Below are 17,762 nucleotides of genomic sequence, written 5' to 3' on the forward strand. Positions count from 1 at the left end.
TAAATTAAAATTTAATTGAAATAAGTGCAGCTTTATGAATCGGCTGTATGCAGCTATAGACTCTACAAGCTTGAAAATAACATAAAACATGTTTGACTAAATTTCCATCTTTTCCATTAAGTGAGGCAACGTTAATTACCAAATTTTGCCCGGCAGTGTGATGTGACTTGTTTCAAACATTACAGTATGTACCCCTGTGTGCTTAAAAACCAAAGCAACAATGACAAGAGGGAGCTGTGACAGTGCAGAATGAGTAGGCATTCAAAGCTGAACAGTCACAATTTATGGATGATTCCCTAGACAAACGCCTTGGCAGTATCTTGGCTTTAATGGCTGCACAAGCCTGATTTATTGTATGAGTTAACCCTGACCCTACTCCAGCTCACGACATCCCCTTCATCACTACACACTCACATACACATGCACAAGACTCCGTGCATGTGCCAGACCCTGATAAATGGACAGAAACAAAGCACGATAGGGACCAGTAACAAGATAATACGGATGATACGTAGGCTTATGTTTGAGATATATTAGTGTATCTGTGTGTATGTATGTGTGTATGTGTGTGTGTGTGTGTGTGTAAGCTGCACAGTCTCTTTACAGTACCTACTACAGTTACGGCCTTATAGTTGATATGAGTAGCACTTAAAGTAGACCCCATTTGCTTGTAACCTTCCCTCTCTTTACTTTCCTACAGCTCTCTGTCACAGTGAGTACTCAGCTTTGTGCAAGTATATGCGTGTGTGCGTGCGTGTGTGTGTGTGTGTGTGTGTGTCAACGCACTTAGCATAGAGCCCCCTGGTTTCCCTTCATTTCCATATAATTAGATTGTGTGTGAAAGGCTACTTCCAGTGCATTGATTAAGTGTCAGAGGAGAGGAGACAAGCATCTCTGGGCAGAAGAGGGACAGGAGGGGGCACGGCACTACAAGAACCTGTCACACACTCACACACACACACACACACACACACCAAGCCCTTCCTCTCCTGTCACTGTTATATACAGTGATGTCTCGGCTACTGAAAAAGACACTAACAGAAGGATATGAAAGTGTGTTTTTAATAATGACCCATATTGTGTACAGCATGACATTGCCCCTGTTTGCTCTCCTTCTCCTTTTGTTTTGTGTGACAGAATCGGAGCAGACAGTCTTAGCCTTGTGTTTTCTTGGACTAGCCCCCGTTGTCTCTGTCTTAATTTATGTTTTGCTGTGGCTGAGTCTGACTCGGGTGTTATACGACCGCCTGCTAGCCTGCCCTATATAAGGACAAAACAACTGGACTGGGCTGAACTGAGCTGAGCTGGGCTAATGGATTGCACTCTATCCACGACCGCATGTCTACAGTACCTCAAGCCGAACTGCATTCCAGAGGACTAGTGAGAAAATCCCTCTTACATCTCTTGCTTGTTCATATTTTTATTTCTTTTCCTTGCATTTCTTTTTCATGGTTGACAGCTCTGGTATTGTCACTCTGCATTGGCTGGACTCCTTAAAACTTTAGCAATTCAGGAATTAAAGGTTTTTGTTCTCCTTGTGAGTCACTCTGTGGTGAAATAACTTCAACAAAATGTCAAAGTGTACTGTGTAGTAATTTTAGTAAGATTTAGGTTGTCATTTTTCCAGAGAGATGAATTTGTGCAAAGACAGGGGGGTTGAGGACTCAGTATTCAACACCTTTTTGAATGAAACATAAAGAACTACAGTCATTTTTATATAACAGAGTTCTGTTGATGTCAAATTGCAAGGGCTTCCTTCCACATGTTCAGCTGTTTCATACAACCACAGTCTTCTACTTCTGGGCAGCGAACAGATCTACTGGACCACACATGGTTAAGGTATTGCCAGAAAGACTCTCTGTGGTAGGCCTGGTTGTTAAGTTAATAGAGGGACTGTTTATTTTATTCTTATTTCACAGCCCAAACTTGAGAACCTGTGGTGTTTTTGTATAAATGTTGGGCGGCTGCTGCCAACCACTAGAGTAGTAGTAGAGTAGTTACTATGCAGCTGGTAGGTTAGGCAGCATTATCATTCATCATCATCATTCATTAGGAATTGTTTTGGTGTAGTGGAGGGTGGACCCAGCTAATCTTTCTTTTTTTTAATATGATGAGACTTTTTAGGAAAAAAATGGAGGCAAGCATCATATCAAAATGAAATGCGTAGTAGATAAGGGAAAATATCAAACATAACTGAAAACCACAGTTTCCTTCACAATGCCTCAATCTCCAGTAGTGACATTGAGTCTATGTATTCGAGTGTAAAGTTTGGCTTTGGGTGGCACAAGAGGAAACCTCACAGTAGAGGGTTCATCCTCTGAAGAGAATGAATGTGCTTAGCTAATTTCATGGCAATTTACACAATACCTTGTGATATTCCTTGTGTATGACTGGATATTTGGATCTGATGGTTTCACTTGTCAGGAACAAGTCAGGATGGGTCACCAAAATTCATTAGGATTCAGGACCATGAATATCACGGATATATAGATTAAATTGAAGGTCCAAAAACACATAACTACCAAGTTTAACACTTTTATTGTAATATTTTTGATTTTGGTTTATATTTGCAGTTGTTTGACACTTGCTGATCTTTGACTTGAGGCCTTATTTTCCCACCTCTTGTGCTGCTGCTACCTTGCTTGAGGAGATGTAGGGGTGTCAGGACAGGCAAACCAGGCAAATGTTTGGGCCCCCCCAAAAAGGGGCCCCCAATGGCCACTCATACTGGCATATTTTGCAATGACAACTATAAACTCCCTTAAGCCTCCAATAAAGGCACTATACAGTGCTGCTGCCCCAAAAAACCCAGAAGTCCTTCTAGCTACCATATGACAGCTGGATACCGTTAGTTAGGACAGTCAACGAGCTATCTGTTACTGTCATACATGCAACGTTAGGTGTAAATGTCAACGAAACAAGCGTACCTTTCTGGTCACCAGAAACGAAAGAAAAAACGAGGAGGAAAAACGACACCAGGACAGTGGTAATTGGATATAGTTATGATAAATACACCAAGATTTGACTTTACGCTGTGCAGGCAATGGTAACGTTAGCTAGTTAGGTAATGTGTCTCATTAAGCATTACTGTTCCAATGAGTCACAGCTTGTGGCAACATCTCTTAAAACATTTACTTTCTAATCAGTTGACAAGTGTTATTTGCTTTTTGCACAATGACACACAGATATAGACTATGAAAAAGCAAGTCACAAGTTAATTAAGGTTTTAACAACATCTGAGTGATACACAACCTACTAGCAAACTTTTACATATGGTATTGACAGCTGGCTAGCTATCACTAGCTAACTATCCAGCTAGCTAACAAGTTTAGCTAGCTAACAAATTTAGCTAACTAACAAAACATTTTTGAAGTTAAGTGATTCATTTGTTTTGTATTTAGTTGACATCTGGGTACAAAATACAATAGTTAATATACATTTGTTATAAACCCTTTAAAGAAAGATGCATGATGAGATAATGTAGAAAATTGTGCTTGCATACAAGACACCTTGATGTTTAAGTTATCTAGCTAATGTGTAGTAGATATGTTAGCTTAGCTTCACATTGCGAGCCAGTTAGTGAGTAAACTTAAGAAGCATAGTCTCATTTTAGAACTGACTATTTTACCATCTAATTATCTTGTTGTGGAGCCCAATATAGGCCAATTGCACAAGTATTTTTTCAATCTTTGCACAAAATCCCTTTCTTGCCATGTCATTTGTTTTCCATTTTTGGCCTTAGGAGCATTGTTGAAATTCTTCCAGCCACTGGAACCATCTCCATCTACCACTTCTGACACTGACACTGACTGTAAGTTCAATGTATCCTAGGCTTACTGCCCCCCTCCCTCCTCTCACCTTTTTTTTCCATCTGATATCTCTCTATCTTTCTCTCCTTCACTCTCTATGTGCATTCATATGCATTCTTTTTCCTGCAGCAGTTCCATCAACTTCCACACAATCACAAAATGCTGTCCTTGATGAGAGAGAGCATACAGCACAAGATGAACAAGATGAGAGTGACACCCTGCTGCCTCCCCATCATATTATCACTCCTACAGAAGGTAACCCTACTCCAAGCCCTCTCATAATATTAGATAGCCTTGCCCAGTGTCCAATTGAGACAAGTGAACACTCTCCTCCAAAGAATTGGAATAGATACACCAAAAATGGCACTACTCAAATTCAAATGGGGCTTTATTGGGATGTCAAATGAACATTTTACATTTGCCGAAGTGTTAACAATAGAATATAACCCGCCACAATTATGTACAAATACACTCACATGGTCTAACAAAGCAGATAAACAAGTTCATGCATTCAAACACACTTTTGTGTGTGTGTCTAGGTGTGTGTATTCAACTTCGTCACTGACAGGGGATGTTTGTGAGGTGGAAGAGGATCATCTGTTTCCCGATGATAATGAGGACACCCTGCCCCCCAGCGCCGGCATTAGAACATGGACAATATCTGATGACCCTGCAGAATGGTCTAGTAAGGTACCAGATGCAGAGCGCTGTTGTGGGGCCTCTCAGAGTCTAGGATCGCCACTGGGGAGGTGCACCAGGTTTGGTGGAGAGCGAACAGGATTGGACTTGACAAGTCAAGTGGGGCTGCTTAAAGCCCCAGCTGAGTTAGGATAACAATCCCTCCCCTTCCACACACACACACACACATACACACACAACTGTACTGTAGCTGCTCTCTGTGCTAAGTGCTAATTAGCAGAACAAAGCATCTGTTGTTCTTTTAAACACATGACAGTTAAATATTTCATCTATCCGCCTGTCTCCACCGATCCTCAGCTCCGCTGGAGGAGCAAGAGGAGGCAAGCTGACAGCACACACACACTACACTACACTACACTACACACACACACACTGTTGTAAATGTACACAAGCATGCACACAAATGAATATACAAGCCAACATACACAGAAACAGACATGCTGAGACACACACACCGCCTGCGCTCTCATGTGAGTTGACAGCAGCATCAGCGTAATGTGCCATATTAAAGTGAACAGGACCTTTACTATAAACACCATTCCCCCTTAGAGAGAGAGCTAGAGGCAGAGAGCTGGAGGTTTGGTCTGAGAGAGACAGGGCCAATGGCTAAGTGCTTATTACCCTGCCTCCCCTGACACACACAAATATACACTTTGTTCTTCCACTGTCTGAGGTAGGGAAGAGGGGGCAATATCGAGAAAGAGAGATAGATCACAACCTGGAGAGAAAAGAAAGGTTAAATGAGTCAAATGATTTGAGATAGGAAAAAGACACATCTGATGCTCTGTCTGTCTCTTTCCCACCCTCGTCTTTTTCCTCTCCATCTTTCCTCCTCTTCCTCCCTCCATCTCTGTCTCTCATGGCTTGAAGGAGGAGTGTGGGGGCAGAGCGCTCTCGTCTTGTTAAACGGCTGGCAGATGACAGAAAAATTAGAGGCATTTCGCTCGACAGGTTGTTGTGTGTGCGCGTTTTTTTCCCCCCTTTTTTCTGCTTCAAATGTTTTTTGTCAGTTTGTTTTCAGTCAAGCTGTCTCGGCAGCACAATAAGTGCAACCAGTGCACGCACGCATACACACACACACACACACGCATAGATTCATAGACATGCAAAAACACTTGCAGGTTTTTTTGTGTTCTCATAAGAGACAGATCTGATTTTGTGTCCTGAGATTGGTGGCAATTGGAGGAGGGAGAAGAGCCATTCGCTCACAAAGACGTCTTCCTCTCCGCTAATTATCGAGACAAGCTTTGATTGCCTGTTTGGAAACAGTTTTTCAAACAGCTGTAATGACGATGATTAGGCGGCGATGCAAATTCTGTGCAGGCGGGGGGAGGAGCGCGCAGTTGGACCGTCCAAACATCTCGCCACCTCGTGTTTACGTGAAGGTGTGTGTTTTTCGCAGTCGTGTTCGCATGTCATTTTGTCACTTCCTTGTGCCTTTCTCCGCGTCTGTTTGTGAGATGTCGCTATTTTAGCTGACAAAGGTGCCTTGAGGTGCTAACCACCACCTTTTGAAACAGTGAATGCGGTAAAATTGTTATTTTTGTGCTTTTTAAGGTAAACACTTCCATTCTGTTATAACTGGTGACATGGAACTAATGGATACATTTTCCTGTTACTGTAGGAAACAAACAAACAAGCATTAGTCAAACACATGCTGACACTCATTGAAATAATACAGAGGCAATACAAAGAATATAAGTGTGGTAAGTATATAAAGCAGTTTTTTTCAATCATGTCATTTTAAAAGACTAAGATAACACAATTTAATGGAAATGCTATAACACTGGCACCTACTGTACATGTTTTCTACATACAGCCCCAGTGTATGTGTGCACATCGATCATGGCGAGCCTATGCAGGAAAAACATGTCTTCTTTAGCACGGTAGCATATCAGGAAAAATTATACAGGTTGGTCTGAAATTTGGTGGAAAAACTGAACTTGACAAAAACTTAGTTTGGCTTGTCAGACATTAGGCCTCCCACTATGTTGCATTCATTTGATGGTGGTAACGTGACTACCAGGATGGATTTTGTGGAGGCTGTTGATTTGCATTTTTTAATTTTGGTGGACGTTTGCAGACGAAAGAATGAGCCACAGACAGCAAAATGAGCTTTTCTCACAGATGGTGGAGTGACCGAAGGGTGAAGATGAAGTTGGTGTGAGGTGGACATAAGCAGCAACATCATCTGTGCAACTGGATGCACCAGAGTTTGTTATTGTGAGGAACATGTGTACCGTAATGATTTATTAATGGTGAAAATACCACGCGTAGCCTCACTGTTATGCATCTTTTCTATTGTGGTCCTTCTCCATTAGAGTTGTTTAAAGTATTAAATCACACTGTTGTTCATCCTGCTTGCCAAAGGAATGAAAGTTTATTGCTGCAGTTTTTATGGATAGCATTCACCTGGAGGAACCCAAGCTGTCTGACCCTCATTAGAGTGGGGAAGCATTTGAAATGAGAACCAAACAACCACACAGTGTGGCGGCCAGCTTCTCATTAGAGAGGGAGAGAGAGAGAGAGAGAAAACAAAGAGAGAAAAAGAGAGCTAGAGTGTAAAAAAGATTTAGAGATTCTTGATTTGATTACTGCTGCCTAGACAGACAATACAGTTCAAGTGATGAGTCTCATTTGTTTCTGTGTGTAATGAATTAGTGTATATGTGTGTGTGTATTTGTCTGTGTTTTAGTCTCAGGGATGAGCTGATGAGGACAGAGGCCATTCATGTTAAGTGGGCTTCAGAGAATTTGTGTGTGTGTGTGTGTGAAAGAGAAAAGGAGAAACAGAACATTACAGAGTTCACAGTATGAGTGTGTGTTGCAACTACATGAGTCAGCGTGTGTGTGTGTTTATCTTAAAACTTGTGGTTTAAGGCTTTGGCAGAACTTTGCAGATAGATTGATCTATGAAGACTCAAGAGCACACACACAACCTGCGGATGTGACTCTATGTCTGTGGATAATATTCTTTCACGTTTTACATATTTGAATCTACCAAGATTAGTATTTTTTTGAATTAGAGTACTGCGGTTTCCTGGATTTTTTTTTTTATAACAAGAAATAATGTCACTGAACTGGAGCTGTGTAACTTGCAAAGTAATTTTCATTGACCCTTTGTCCCATTAACTAATTAAAACAGTAACTGTTTTATTTTGGCTCAGGATCTATCATCACATTATCCATCAATTGCAGGCTGGGGGGTTTGATACCTGGTCCTCCTGTCCTTGTGTGTCCTGTCCTTGAGCAAGAACCCCAAATTCTCCCAAAGGTTAGGCCAGTGCCGTGCATGATAGTCACTGTAGTGGTCACAGTGCATGCCAAACAGCCAAACTGTCACTTTGTATATTAAAAACAAACAAAAAAACAGAGAATTGAGTGTTTTGAGCAGAGAAACAACAATGTGAAAATGTGTTCACTTTGACTGATTTTATGATGATAAATTATAACTTGAAAAAGACACATCGAGACAACTGGTTGACTAGCCCTGCAAAGAAACATATAACATTATTTTGGAAGACATTACTTTTATCTTATGATGAATTTAGCATAACTAATGAGGAGAGATGATCTTCTGTATGCTTCTGTATGTTCCATCGAGCTCATCTGTAATGCTGAATGTCTCTGTGATGTTGATGTTGCAGCCAGAAGCAAACTTTCAAACTTCTTCAGACATCTCTGTTGCTCAGCATTGCTGTGCTGTTTCTGTGCTGTGCTTCCCATAGATCACCTGTCAATCAAACAGTGTGGACAGGACTGGAATGTTTCCTTCAGAGGGTTTTCTGATGTAGTTTCTGTAACTGGTGCTCTTTTTCACTCTCCGTACAGCAATGGCATCTATTCTTGTCCTTTCTAACTACTCAGCTCTTGTTCCTGAATGAAAAAGGAATCTCTGTAGCTTCTACCAGGAATCACATCACTTCCTGCGCAACAGAGGACTTTCCCATCTGACACTGCGTATTTAGAACAGCAAATGTAAACTCTTTCATGAATATGTCATTCAATGCTACAATATGCAACAGTAGAAAAACTGACATTTATGTTATCACTGTAAGGAGAGGCTAGAGGCCACAGCTGCTGCAAACACACTCCAAGCAGGTATGAACACACACACACACACACACACACACACACACACACACACACACATATGTAACTCACACGGAATAAAAATCTTACACACAGAAAAAGAGGCATAAACTCGCAGGTGAATCATGCATACACACACACTCACACACACGTGGCAGTCTTTTGAACACCAACATGTGTTACACCTGGGATTAGCTAGATGTTTGTGAGATCAAATGTTGTCCACCATCCCCCATCCTACTTCCTATTATCTCTAATGTGGAGAATAATCCTCTTGTGGAATTAATCTCCTTTAAATAGAGTTTGTTACCATGCTGACATAGAATTAAAGCTCTTTTTCCACTTCTGGATGCAATGATGTGCGAGTGTGTTTGTACTGTTCTACTTGCATGTGTTTGTATGAGAGAGAAAGTCAAAGAAATATACAAACAGTTAATGTGGAGAGAAATTTGTCCATCAAGATTACAAAATTGGTGTGTTTTCCTTAGGAGTGACTGTTCTGTTAAACTGTACACATCTGTTTATGTTTGAACCAATTTGATGCATTTAATCCTACGTTGGTCTGTCAGTTTATCTGAGTTTGTCCCAAAGCTTTGATTCTCAGCCCGAGCGTGATTGGACACAACAGGTTCAGCTGGTTCACTCTTTTATTTCTCTTAATTGCCTTTGGCTTCAGTTAGGTTATGTTTGTTTGACTTATTTCACTTTATTCATTGTTTTTTCTACATCAGAGCACATGAAACGTTGCATTTTGTAGCCTTTTTCTGCTAATATAAGGATTTATAGCTCAGAGAAGTAAAATTTGAATATAACTCCTTGTCCCGCATAGTGAAAGTAGCATGACAGCAGCAAGTCGATCCATTTAATGAAGTTCATATCAATCAATCATGGGCATAAATGGAGAAAAACAGACTTAAAGCCTCTGACACTCTGAAACACTTTGTAACACATTTGACACTACTGATTTAGAAAGGTGTGTTTATTAAAATTGAAGTCCATCTATTAAGCTCGACAAATGTCAGATCAGTGACCAAAACACAAGGCTGAAAAATGTCAGATGTAGATGGGGTGTGAGTTTTTAAATTAAGAAATGTGTTGATTTGTTGATATACAGCTTCTGCCTTTAATCATTGAGCAGAAATCAAGAATCAAAATGACAGATCATTTGATGGATTGCCATGAAATGTGTTACAGATATCTGTGGTGTCCAGAGGATGAATCCTATTTACTTTAGTGATTCCCTGCCTTTCTGCCCAGTGTTACCAACAGGTCAATGTTTTCATTTATCCAGTAAAATATATACCTGATGGATTGGCACAAAATACTGTACAAACATTCATGGTTCCCAGATGATGTATCCTAATGACTTTTGTGATCCCCTGACTTTTCCTCTAAGGCCAAAATGAGGTTGGCATTTGTATAATCTCTATAAACAGATATCTGAATATGAATGCTAAATCATCAGACGATAGATGACGGGTTCTGAGATTGGCATTTGTGGATATGAATGAAATATCTTGATAACCATTGGACGGATGGCAATCAAATGTGGTACTTCATTACTTTGGTACTTATTTGATATTCATGTTCCCCTCAGGATGAATTGTAATAACTTTTTTGATCCACTGACTTATCCTCTAGCAATGGAACAAAATTTTCGTCATCCAATACTTTAGTTTATAATCCTGTCAGCCTCAGGCATTTGTGTTCAGGGTTATTTAGCAAACTAAGATGGTAAACATGATAAACATTATACCTGCTAAACATGAGTATGTTAGCATTGTCATTGTGAACTTGCTGATGTTAGCATTTAGCTCAAAACGCCACTGTGCCTAAGTACAGTATGGCTGTAAACTCTTAGCTGCTGCCAACTTTTAACTTGAGCTTGGAGTGAAATTTGTTCCCGTGGGTTTGGGGGGGTATTTGGTGAAACTACCCGCTGAATATTGAGCCATCGTTGACTTATGTTAATATAAGTGCAACACAGACGCAGAGAGCCACACAATGCGAACGATGCTAACACCTCAGTCTCTCCAGCTCGCTCCACTCCCCATCACAATGACTTGTTGTTGCACGCTTTCAGTTAAAACAGATGATGATCGGTGTGTTCACGGACAATCTGTGAAAAGTGCTGCCTTATCCTCGTTACACGCCTCAGCGCATCATGAACTTGAAGAAAAAACAGAAAACAACTGCTGCTCCTTCACTTAAAAATAACAAATTTTAAATCAGAGGAATCAAAGATGAAACTCACGTGAGATCGTGAAATCTGTGGCAATTGTGTGACTCTGTCGTTCAGTATGTGAGAGTTGGCAGTCCTGTAGTTAGTCGCGTTAAATAGTAACTTATTGTTGACATGATGGCATGTTAAAAAGAACATGGAAGTTTTGTTTGAGCCTCATCATCAGGTACAAGAATGCAGTAATAATTTCTCCTCATTTCCCCTCGAATTAAATGCCTCTATTACAGTTTGGCATAGTTTTTTTTCAATTTTGGCTAATTTGGTTGGCTGACAGTCAGGTGGGGTTGTGGTCTGATTGTCCACATAGTTTAGCTGTTCAACCATCTGAGCTGTCTTAGTATGAGCCAGCAGAACCATGAGACTGTCCTTATCTGTCTTCAGAGGGCAGACCAGGATGCTGCCCCACACAACAACTCGCAAATGATATTTCTCTCCCTAATGTCGTCGGTTCACTTGGAACATTTAATCACATTAAAACATTAAGCAGCACATCTGGTACATACGTCCGCTCAGACGTCTTCAGACATCAGATTTTGTTTTAGAGACACAGTGACAACTTGCCAAATATGTGTCTTTGTCGCTGTCTGTCTCTCAGACGGAGGTGAGAGAGACGGAGAGAAAGGAAAAGAGAGACAGACAGGAAAAAAGGAGAGCTGTAATTTAGCTGGCTGACAGAGGAAGTGAAATCTCTTGGGGGTGTGTGAGTGTGACAGTCTAAATGAATAGAGACATCAGTAAGTGCGTGTGTTTGTGTGGACATGAGGAGGGATCTGTGCTTGGTGTGTTTTACTCACCCTGTCAAATCCAAGACAGCCCTAAGTGTTTTTATCAACCTTCCTCCTCCTCTCTGTCACAGCTCTGTGTGGAAAAGTGTGTGTGTTCATGTGTGTGCTGTGACTGCCAAAAGGGAAATGTGCAACAGGTAGGTGGTAGGAGCGGAGTGTGCACAATAAAGTGTGTCCTTTCCTTTCTTTTTTGTTTTGTTCACGTTTACTTCCCCATCTCGCTTCTGTTTACTAGGGTTGCCAGGTTTCAGGAGAGAAAACACGCAACCTAAAGTATCCTGAGCGCCATATCTGGTTTACCGCATAAAGCTGTGACCCTTTTTCTACTCTAAAGTGGTCTTGATTACTCTCTTGTAAGCAGTCAAACAAATAAAATGATAGAAATTATGATTGGTTTTCATCAGATATGGCTAAATGAATATCTCAAGATATCTTTCCCATTTTGATGCTAGAATCAAGTCACACCTGGTCTATGTCTTGCTTGCTGGACCTACAGGATGAGACCTGAGCAACTAGGTGCTAAGACAACAGAGAGATAGACAGAGACAAAGATGAAGAGAACTGCTTTTACAAGCTTGTAAAAGTGGGAAGAGTTATAGTTACTGCTTAAGTGAGAAAAGGTCAGGAGGTCATCAAACTTTTTAGTTTGGGGGTCATTAAATTTAAAGCAAATTGAATGGAAATTTAGCCACCAGTTTTCAATATCCGGTGTACATTTTGAGCTAAGGTTGGCACTAACGGAAAGCTCAAGAAGTGTCCAGAATTGAAAGGGTTCATTCTCTGCAGAATATAATTGTCATGCCAAAATCCTTAATAGAACCTGGTATTTCCTGAAAACTTTAAACCTGATGGTGGTGCCACAGGAAGGGTCAGGAATTCACCAAAACATGAGGATTCATCGTCTTGAGGTCATAATTATTCAAATCTGGAAATAATCTTAATGGAAATACGGCCTTTAGTTTTCAAGTTACCTTGTTGTTTATTGACCTGGTGGTTGCTTGGTGTGGTAATGGTAACTTCTCTTCTTTTCTTCTCTTTTTCTTTCCTTTCCTGTCCTCCTACACTCCTACACTGTATCTAAAGCAGAAGTAGTTGTGCAAAATGATATGTAACTCTCAGTGATTGGGTCAAAAGGGCAAATCTGCAATGGATCCCAGCCCCCACAAATCTATGGTTCATGCTTAGTCTGGAGAGCTCTCAACTGAACCCTGCAGTAAATGTGTGTATATGTGTGTATATGTGTGTATATGTGTGTGTGTGTGTGTCTTTTTGACAGCTGTCAAAAGCAAACTCAAACACTAACAGTAAAGTCTGGCAAGTGCAGTGACTGTCTAGTTAATATCAAAGATAGATTGGAGCTGGAATTCTGGCTCTGGTGGCAAATTGATTTTTCCACATTTTAACTGTTAAAAGGACATGTCATAAGCTTCTATTTTGCCTTTTACCATTCAGATCTTTGAAATAATATTTGCTTGTGTTTGTGTGTGTGTATGTGTATGTGTGTGTGTGTGTGTGTGTGTGTAAATTGTATATTGTATTGAGAGAAGCTGTCACACTTTGTTTTGGTCACACTTTATTTTACAGTACATTAATAAGACGTAATAAGCTGTACCGCTATTTTCACATTGTGCATCTGAAACTGTGAAGTTCAACACAGATTTCTTAGGTAAGTAACATTATTATATTAAAATCGCTGATTAAGGTGGCTACTCCACAACTCAGGCGTGTAAAAAAGAAAAAGTTATTTGAACAAATTCTGTTCAATAGTTCTTGTAATCTGAGGACTGAGTGTCACTGAGCAGTTTGGAAATAACGTTAGGGAAAATTTATTCGATGTGTACTTGATATTTTAGTTTGGCTCATGAGCCATCCGCTAACATGGAGGGGGCGGGACTTATGACCTGTACTGCAGCCAGCCACCAGGGGGAGATCAAGATGTTTTGGCTTCACTTTTGGGGATCTGTCATGATGTCCATATTTATATACAGTCAATGTTGGCTACAAACAGCTGTGGAGGCTCCTGTGTGTAGAGTGGTGATGTGTGAACTGTACAGCATCCTTTCTCTGTGCTGGCAGAGAGCTGGTCCAGAAAGTGACCAGAAAACCAAAACTAACCAACTGATTTCATTCAAATAACTTTTCAGCTATTCAAAAATCTTTCATTCATGCATCAGCAGTTACTTTTTTGCAGATGCATTGTCTTAGGTGGGCTGCTGTCCTGTAGGAAAGAAGTGAATCACTTTAAGTTTTTTGTTTGTAGTCACACTTGTAGTAACTTAAGATAATGAGTTATCTTTGAACTATGATGACACAACATTGTTTTTCATTGCATGCATTTATAAAAGTCTATTTTGCACGGGGCTCCCTATGCGCACAAAACTTCTCAACACTCACTTGTTTGTCAGATTGACTTTTGCAACTTTGGAGGCGGGGATGGAATAGACAGTCCACTCCTTCGATTGGTCACTCAGAATGCTGACCATGACCTTTGATTGGCTGTTTGGTTTGATGAGTGACACAGTCGAAGACAGGCAGTTGCCTGAGAGAACAAAGGGAAATGATGATATTTAGTAGCTGATTCTCCATTTTCACCACTTACACTTATGAAAAGGTTTTCCACATCATAGTAAAAGCCTGTTTAAACCCACTTTCAGATTGGTGAAACCTTTATTTTGCTTATGAAACCAGGAAAACAATTTTCTGATATTTTTCCATCCAGATCACATTAGACCAGGTCCAGATCAAAAACAACTATACTTAGACTTGTCAGATCTGTATTTTGTTTTGTCCTGACTGACAGTCCACAACTCAAAGAGATTCAGTTTACAATCGTAGAAGACTAAACCAGAAAATATTCACATTTAAGAAGCTGGAATCTGAGAATTTTTACTTTTTTTCCATAAATGATTTTATAATCAATAATCAAAACAGTTGGCGGCAACTAATCGATTAATCAACTAATTGTTGCAGCTCTAAAAATCTTAACAAATGGAAGCATCACATTGACATTTTCTACACTTTTCTTCACTTCACTGTGTGTCATTAGATTACAGTTTGGAAGAAAATCTTCTACAGACAAATATTTGACAAATTGCTTATTTGAAAATGAATAAATGTCCAAAGACAGTTCCTGACTGGGGAATTGTACATAATATTCTTCCTTGCTTGCTTGTTGCATACCTAATTTGTCACAGCTCTAATTTTTAATTTGTCAAGTTACAATATTAAGTTTTCAAGTCCTGTCAGTCCTGTTTTTAAAAGACTGAACTGTGTAGAAATACCAGAATTCAAGGCTTAAATACAAAGGTATTGCCCTTTTAAATTCTGTGTCCCAACTCCTGGTTTATGGCACCAAAGGAAGTGCCTTTAAAGACAGCACTTGTGTCATGCTTTGGGATCTGTGTGTGTGTTTGGAGAGAGTGTCACAAGACCGCTGCTGTGGATATAACGTTGTCTTTGTTTTTGTGACATTCAGTGTCATTTCTCAGAAGCGTAACTTTAGCAGAATCACATTTTCATGTCTTCAATTCCTTCCTCTTACTTTTGAAGGCTTTTCTTTGTGACATGTCCCTTTCTGCTTCCCCTTTCTTCTGAAAGAGGTTTCTCATTCTTAACATCTTTTATTTTAGGACAGCGGAGCATGATAATGGGGAGTGAGTAGGGTGATTTTTTGTGCGGTTTCAACTACTGCTTTTACTCATATACGTTGTTCTGGTAAATGATAACCCTTTACCACTTAGTCTATACATTGGATCCATTCAATAACACATTTCCATAAATTACAATTTCATTTACCTGTAGGGCTTTGAGGATTTTTTGGATACATACCTGTTGTGTATTGGGACGTATAGTATCTATTCTGTAAAAATAACACTCCAAACCTAGATAGAAGTAGATAAATATGGGTGAAGTGTGCCAAACAGTTTTAGGCGAAAAGATTTCCCACACTGGAGTCATATGACGTTTGAGTCTCCCTTAATAAATAACCTTAATTTATCTCCTGATTCCATTAACTGTTTGAGTAAATATATGTGACATTTATACAGCAGCTATTTTTACACAATAGCTTTCATACATTTCTGACTCAAGATAAACTCTACTGTATAATCTAGGGATTTTCTGCTCCTTATATCTCAGATAAAAGTGCATTCAGCATCTAACAAGTAACTGTGTAAACCATGTGATCTGTTTTTTTTCTCTCTCCTGAGGCCAGGAACTCAGTGAAATGTGAGTAAGCTGGCCAGTGGGCAATTGAAGTGGTTGCAAGCTTTTGCCTGTATGAAGGCTTTTGTTTGGTCTGGACATCTAGAGGTTTTCAGGAGGGTTTCGTCAGACAGACAGACGGTAAAAATATACACCACGTACGTAGTGGTTGGTGGAAGTACTCATGTATTATGAGACGGGTAGTGCCAGTAAAAGATTCTGATTAGCTGAGTCACATTTGAAGCTGTTAAGCAGACCTATTAATTGAGACTGTAACTCTCTTGAGTTTTATTGCAGCAAAATATTTTCATTTATGTATTTATACTGCACTTACTGTGCTGTAATAACATCCTCAAGAGGTTTATGTCCTTTAAAAGTTAATCATAGATGATAGATAACGGTCTGAAAAGCTTCATGCTGTACAACTGAGTAACTTAATAGCTTTTTGGTTACCACACTAGTTTGTAAGTGGGCGTTCAGACCGAAAACAGCCTTGTGTGAAAACAGTGAAGGGTCTGTGTCAGGGGTATGTTGTTTCAGGTACAGGTGAGATATTATATAGGATCTAGGTAGTGCAGTTGGAGTAACAGATAAGTCTGAAAAACACAATCACTGAGCAGTGATTCATAACAACTCTGGGAAGTTATGACAGCTGCAGTGAATTTATCTTTTGTGGCAAACATTGTGAGATAAACAGTACAAATACAACATTCACGTTACAAAGTAATCTACCAGTTTGTGTGTTTGTATGTATTTCATTGACCAATGCAGCAACATTGCATCACATTGCAGTCCAGAAAAAGTTGAGCCAGGTTCGACTTTTTTTGCCAGACGAGCCTGCATTAATTTGCAGGAGCCTTCTGCGTTGTCACCCCCACTGCATTGAATGACTGGTCCCATTCACACAGACCTCAAGACTAACTGTTGCCAGACAAGAACAACAAGAGTGGATGATTCTGGAAAAACCATGGATTGCGTTCAATTCTAGTGTTGTTAATTCTGGACTTCTGCAGTATTTGTGCATGGCAACTAAAGTGTGGTTAGGTTAGGAAAAGACTATGGTTATGGCAGATAAATTATGGTTATGGTATGGTTAAGTTTAGGCAACTAAATTACTTGGTAAGGCTAGGAAAACATTGTGGTTAGTACAAAGTAGAGGTTAATTGCAGGTTTGTGATGGGACGCAAACTCTGGTCTCCTGCAGTCAGACTTGCTATATCCACCATCCCGACCTCCACACCCTTACTTTCCACCTCGCCACATATAGGGCACACTATTTCCTGTGTTGGCACTGGACGTAAATCCTCAGGAATAGAATCACCTCACATGGTTGTAATTCACAAGGATACACGGATGGAATTGTTAGATGTTGATGTGGTTATTCAATAAAAGCAACATACCTCAGCTATGCCCTACAAACTTAAAATTGAATTGACAGTACAATGGAATACAACAGAATATCACTGAGTATCTGAATTTCTACCTTCCCTTTTACGCCCTCAATATAACTATGACTATGAATGCAATAAAAGCCGAATGGCCTTGCTTTCAAATTGCTTTGTACTATACTGCATATGAAGTTGTGACGCATCAGTGTAAGTCTCATGTTCCTTTTTATGCCCAGTAGCTTCCGACACACTCACACCGCCACATACACACAACACATTTTACTGGGTGTGTCTGCTTTCAGTAATTCGTTGAGATGTTCACACTTTCTTTTGGCGTGTTTGTCTATGGTTAGAGTCAGTTTGATATAGGTGACAATGCTCGGAAAAACACCAAGAACCCGACTACGCATACTGTGCCCAGTTCAAGAAAAAAAAAACCCCTCTTATTTATCAGTATAAACAAGTGAGTGACTTTTGTTCTGAGAAAAAAAAGAAAATGCTGCATCATACCAGCTCATTCATCCGTTCAGCGTTCTCTCATCAGC

At 40.0% G+C, this 17,762-nt stretch overlaps 2 long non-coding RNA genes across 3 annotated transcripts in view; one reads left to right on the forward strand and one right to left on the reverse strand.

Annotated features, from left to right (window-relative positions):
- The first annotated feature begins 2,565 nt into the window (after positions 1-2,565).
- LOC121890465 overlaps positions 2,566-17,762 on the forward strand; it is a 98,815-nt gene continuing 83,618 nt past the window's right edge. Inside the window, exons 1-4 of one of the 2 annotated variants that reach the window (XR_006093800.1) lie at positions 2,566-2,986; positions 3,743-3,811; positions 3,939-4,064; positions 4,349-4,499. This is a non-coding gene — a long non-coding RNA (uncharacterized LOC121890465). The remainder of the gene's footprint in view (positions 2,987-3,742; positions 3,812-3,938; positions 4,065-4,348; positions 4,500-17,762) is intronic. The other variant, XR_006093801.1, reaches the window with a different exon arrangement.
- LOC121890468 lies at positions 4,180-7,296 on the reverse strand. Its single transcript, XR_006093805.1, has 2 exons — positions 5,312-7,296; positions 4,180-5,226 (listed from the first exon to the last, which is right to left on the reverse strand). It is a non-coding gene; the product is annotated as an uncharacterized LOC121890468 (long non-coding RNA).

The sequence above is a fragment of the Thunnus maccoyii genome, chromosome 23, assembly GCF_910596095.1.
Source record: "Thunnus maccoyii chromosome 23, fThuMac1.1, whole genome shotgun sequence".
Classification (NCBI taxonomy): Eukaryota; Metazoa; Chordata; class Actinopteri; order Scombriformes; family Scombridae; genus Thunnus; species Thunnus maccoyii.